The following is a 6000-nucleotide window of genomic DNA, read 5'->3' as shown; positions in this document are numbered from 1 at the left end:
TTATTTTTAATCTGGAAAGTCTACCAGGCAGAGAGTATGAAACGCAATGCATAAAAGACTACAGGGATTAAAAAAAAGTTACTAGCTACTTTTGCTGAAGCTTTTGCCTGCTGATTACTCAAATTACTGACTTTTGGACTGGGTCTCAGTCCTTCCCACAAAGGATCCCCGGAGCAGGCCTTTCTGCCCCATGAAATGCTGGTCCTCTGGCCGTGCCCTGGGACCAGGCCCTTACCCTGTGCTCTGGACAGGACTTGGCAAGTGTGACAGAACCTAAACCTTCATTTTCCTAGAAGTAAGGCTACAGGAAAGAGAATAACCAATGGTTTAATGTTTTGTTAATTTCTGCTTTAGCTGGGGAGAGAGGTACTTACAGACTTCAGCTGAATGGAATGGAATTTGGCCCCTAGCCAGAGGACCTTGGTACAAGCATATCCTCTCTTCTCTGGGGCAGTTACTAGAATAGGAATTAGAAAACAGCTAAAGATGAAAACGCTTATTTTTCACAGGAGAGACAGGAGTCTAAAGACCTATGAAGATGGTGGGTATAGTGCTGGGGCCACAATACAATGGTGCACAGCAGTTGTGCAACCACCCATTGTCTCAAGTTGTAAAACATTTTCATCATCTCAAAGGAAACTCTTATAACCATTAAGCAGTCACTCCCATTTCCCACTACCGTTCTGCTTTCTGTCCCTGTGGATACCTATTTTGGATATTTCATAAAAATGGAATATGTGGTCTTTTGTGTCTGGCTTCTTTCACTCTCAGTTGTTTGATTGTAATGAAACGCTGTGTGAATCTCTTTGAATTGATTCCCCTTGGAGTTTGTTGAGCTTCTTGAACATGTAGGTTATTATTATTTTTTAAATTTTGACCATTATTTCTTTAAATGTTTTTCCATTCCCTTTCTCTCACTCCTGTCCTCTGGGACTCCCATTTACACATATGTTGATATACTTAATGGTGTTTCACAGGTCTCTCAGGCTCTGTTCATGTTTTGGTTTTTTTTCCTCCTTTTTTTTTTTTTTTTTTCCTCAGACTGGATAACTTCAATCGACTTGTTTTTCAAGCCATGATTCTTTTCATGCCCATTCGAATCTGCTGCTGAGCTACTCTATTGAATTTTTCATTTCAGTTATTGTACTTTTCAACTCCAGAATATCCTCTATTTGATGAGATGGACATTCTCAGTTTCTTTAGTTCTTTCTTTATGGTTTCATTTAGTTCTTTGAACATATTTTAGACAACTGACAAAATCTTTGTCTAGTAAGTCCAATATCTGGACTTCTTCAGGTATAGTTTCTATTGATTCTTTTATATTTCACTGTGTATTTTCTTCACATCCTTTGTAATATTTTGTTGAATACTGCACTTTCTGCATATTATGTGGGCAGCTCTGGAAATCAGATTCTCCTCCCTCCCTAGGATTTGTTGTTGCTGCTACTTGCTATACTTTTTTGTCTTTGTTTTTTAGTGGCTTTTCTGAACTAATTCTGTAAAGTCAGTATTCTTTGTCATGTTTGGCTACTGATGTTTCTCATCTGTTCACTTATTGGTTACTCAATGATTTGGACAGAGATTTTCTTAAATGCCTGGAACCAAAAATTCTTACAGCTTTTGCCAACAGGCTCTCTGTGTGCATTGAGGCATACCTTCAACATTCAGTCTGGAAGTTTACAACTCTGTCCCAGGTTTCACCTTATGTTTATGCAGAGTCTCAAGTTCTGCCAGAAATGAGGGTGTAGGGGCTTCTTGGGTCTTTCTTGAGCAGGTACACAGCTCTGGGCGTGTATATAGCCGTCTATCCTCCTGGAAATATTTAGGAGCTTTTCAAAGTTTTTTATTCCTTACTCTTTCTTTCCAAGCTTTGAGGTTAGTCTATTGTTTGCTCAACTGTTATCCATTGCCTCAGGCAGCATTGGCTAAAATATTTCCCTGTAATTATTTTTGACAAATGTTCCCTGGGTAGTGGCTTTAGTACTAGGTGAGTTCTGAGTCAAGCGAGATGATGATAGCCTTTCAAGCAGCCTTCCAAAGAGTCACTAGTAGGTCAAATAATGACAATTCTTTGTGAATGGACTTTGTCCTGCTCCCTCTGGTGTTGAGAATGTGGGCTGTTATTTTCAAGGCTGTTACTGAGCTGGGGAGCGGAGGATTGGACTAGGGTAAGTTAAAACACCACAGAGCTCACCATTCTAAGATAGATATAGCTGCTTTTCTTGAATAAGTGCTCCCCATGTTATTGCAAGTCTTTGGTTAATTTCCAGATTTCCATCAAAGCTGATTCTAACAGTTTTTGACATTTTTTTCATTACTTTCATGGAGGGACATACTTTTGGAGTTCCTTACTCTGCAATTTTGCTGAAGTCCTATCTGATCTTGAATAACCATACCAGTACTGGACATTTGAAGATGTTATGCAGTATTTCAGGCAATTTCATATCCATTTTCTCATTTCATTCTTGTAACAAAATCTGAAGTTGAGAAGTAAATATGCCTTTTATGGATGAGGAATTTGAGGTGTCCTACATGCAGCTACTCTGTTTTCTGTGTCTTCCCAGTTCATCTGTCATATTATTATAATTGTGATTAATCTGTTTTCATAGGTAGACCATGAACTGAAAGACAGAATAGATAAGACTATTTGTACTATTAGCATAATTCTTAGAACAAAGTACATGTTTTTGGAATTTGAAAGAAATGAATAATGAATGACGTTTAACACATGAGACCTCTTTCCTGAGGAACCGATTCATGAAATCCTGCAGTTTTAGACCTGGAAGCATCCTCAGAGGCTACACTGAAAGGAAAAGGAAGGTGTAGGACTTAGCTTCCTTCTCTAATGTTTCAACAAAACCAGCTCCACATTAGTTTTTTCCCCATTATCATTTAACAAATACTAATTGAGCTTCTACTCTGCCCCAAGCCTTGTACTAGTAGCTAAGAACTTAGAAATTGATAAGACAAACTCCTTTCCATGAAATTTACATTTGTGAGACAAAGAATGAGTATAAAATTTCTAGAATTAAATGTAAAAAAAAAAAAAAAGAAAAACACAACAAGGCAGGATAAGGCAGGAGGGCACTGGAAGACACAGAACTAGCGTTACCAGAGAAGTCCTTTCTGAGGTCACATTTGAGCAAAGATATGAATGAAATGAAGGATTGGGCCATCTGAGAATGTAGGGGCAGTGTTACAGTCAGAGGAGCAGAGGTGCCAAGACCCTGAGGTGGGAGAGAGGTTAGCATGATCTGGAAGGAATGAGAAGGCAGGCAAGGGCTGAGCAAGGGCAGAGTGCCATGTGTGGGAGAGGTGGAGATCAACCAGGTCAGCTCGTGGACTGCCAGGGGAGATTTTCTTCAAATAAATAGTTCTATAGATAAAGAAAAAGCTAAAAAATGCTAAATTTTATATTATAACTTGTGATTACGTATTTACTTCCTTTTTTGAACTTAAAGAAAAATTGAAGTATAGTTAATTTACATGTTGTATTACTTTCAGGTGTACAACAGAGTGATTCAGATATATATATATATGAATATATATATATGAATAATATTTATTGTTTTTCAGATTATTTTCCATTACAGGTGTTCACAAGATATACAGTACAGGATATCTTGTGATATACAGTAAGTCCTTGATGTTTATCTATTTTATATATAGTAGTGTGTGTATCTTTTTTTTTTAAGCTCTTTATTGGAATATAATTGCTTTACACTCTTGTACCAGATTTTGAGGTACACCAAAGTGAATCAGCTGTATTTATACATATATCCCCATATCCCCTCCCTTCCTATGTGTGTATCTTAATCCAAAACTCCTAATTTATCTCTCCACCCTGCAACCCAGCCTCTTTTCCATCTTTTCCTTCCTATTCTTCTTTTTAAAAAATATTTATTTATTTATTTATTTATTTATTTATTTAGCTACACCTGTTCTTAGTTGCTGCATGCGGGATCTTTGGTGCAGCATGTGGGATCTCTTAGTTGTGGCATGTGAACTCTTAGTTATGGCATGTGGGATCTAGCTCCGTCACCAGGGATGGAACCCAGCTCCCCTACATTGGGAGTGTGGAGCCTAAGCCACTGGACCATCAGGGAAGTCCCCATTCCTTCCTTTTCTTATCTTTCTTACTTTTCTTTATTTGTTTGTGTTACCCACCAACAAAGGGATCTGGACCACGTTTTCTTTACCTGTGATAAACACAGCACCTGGCTGGCACATGAAGGATACTCAAATGATATTTTTGAGTGAGCGAGGAAATTGAGACCCAAAAGGCAAAGTAGCATTTTCAAGGCCACACAGCTAGGTAGTGGCGGAGCCAGACCTATATTTAGTTCAGTTTCCGCTACTTTATCACATCACTAGCATGGAATCAAAAACCAATCAAAAAATCAAAATCCAAAGAATTTTGCTATTAGTGTGGCTTGTTGTTTCCTGCTACTGCCTCCAAGTATAGTGTAGTCACACAATCACATAGCTAAGTCATTAGCAGAAGGGTACTTGTTGTTTCATTGAGTGAAGTGAAACTTTTCATGATGACAGTCAGCATCAAATATACAACGTGTTGTAAAGAACCAAAGGGTATGTTTGGGGAGATAGGGTATGTTTTGGGAGATAGGGTGGAGGGGTTGGACCATTGGTACAGTGTCCCAGGTCAGGGAAGGATGACTTAGTTGCAAACCTTCCTTAATGAGGGAATGAGAGAGAAAGGAAAAATAGCATCAAGAAATTGTTGAAGTAGAAAATGCCACATTTACTACTTTGCAGATGCAGAGGCCAGAAAGCCTCTTTTTTGCCAGAAAGACAAAAATCAAAACACATGTTATTAAAAAGATCCATAATGCTTTGGAGAACAATAAGGCAGCATCCAATGGATTCTGTGGATGGAATACCAGAGGCTCAGCACACAAAGCCTGCTATTGTTCACCTGCACCAAAACACCCTGAAGTTTACAGAACAGATCGAGGTTGTACAAACATCCCAGAGGACAATGCTGATGAGTAGTTGAAACTTGCCAGCAGGGCAGACGAGCAGCAGGCCACCCACATCAAGCAGGTCTTCGAAGAATCAGAAATATACTCAAATTATCTTCCAGCTACAAAAGAAGCTTAAGCGCTACCACTGAGAGTTTTGGGAGGTGGAGCAGGATGGGATCCCATGGCAACCACAGGACATCTTCAGGGACATGCACCAGGGTCTGAAGGATGTGGAAGTGAAGGTGGCTGGCTTCAGTGAGAGTGTGGTTAGCTTGACAAAGGTGCGCTTTCCAGCTTCTCCCAGCAGCCACTCAACGATGGGGGCCATAATCTCAAAGCCCAGGAAGATCATCTGATTAGCTGGAACAGATTTGGCAGTGTGGAAATCTCTCAAACTTGATGCCCAAAGGAATCATGTAATTTTACAGCTTGAAGAGATCTTAGAAATTCTTACAGAGTCTAACAAAGCCAAATCCCAGAGAAGGTGGGCAAGCTGTATACCACCACACAGACAACAGCAGGGTAGAAATTTGAGCCCAGCATGTTAGCCTTCCAGCCTAGCCCTAGAGCCTCTTCACCCAACTGAATGTAGAATGGAGGAATACAAAGCTGCAAATGATCAACCGGCATCCCAAATTGATAAGGCAAAGACTTTTAAGGACCAAGGGTTGACCCAGTGGACAGACTCTGGGCCACTTCTAGTATTTCATTTGCCTAAAGGCATCACTTCCTCCGGGTAGACTCGGGCCACAGGAAAGCCGTCAGCTTGGCACAAGGTGAGTGGGCAGGGCTTCAGCCTCCGCACGCCTTCTTGTTTGGATAGTTTGTGTAGGACACACCCTGGACAGTCTCACCCAGCAGCCTGGCAAATTGGGGAAAAGTTACAGGCAAGCCCTTGGTGTAGGAGGGTGGTGCAGGGATTCAGGGAGCTGACTTATTTTCCAGTTTCTGGGGTTTGAGGAGGGGTCAGTCTTCACCCCACATACCTCTCGCAATCACTATCAAGTTACTAAAA

The sequence above is a fragment of the Hippopotamus amphibius genome, chromosome 7, assembly GCF_030028045.1.
Source record: "Hippopotamus amphibius kiboko isolate mHipAmp2 chromosome 7, mHipAmp2.hap2, whole genome shotgun sequence".
NCBI lineage: Eukaryota > Metazoa > Chordata > Mammalia > Artiodactyla > Hippopotamidae > Hippopotamus > Hippopotamus amphibius.
Note: the sequence above shows the minus strand (reverse complement) of the source record.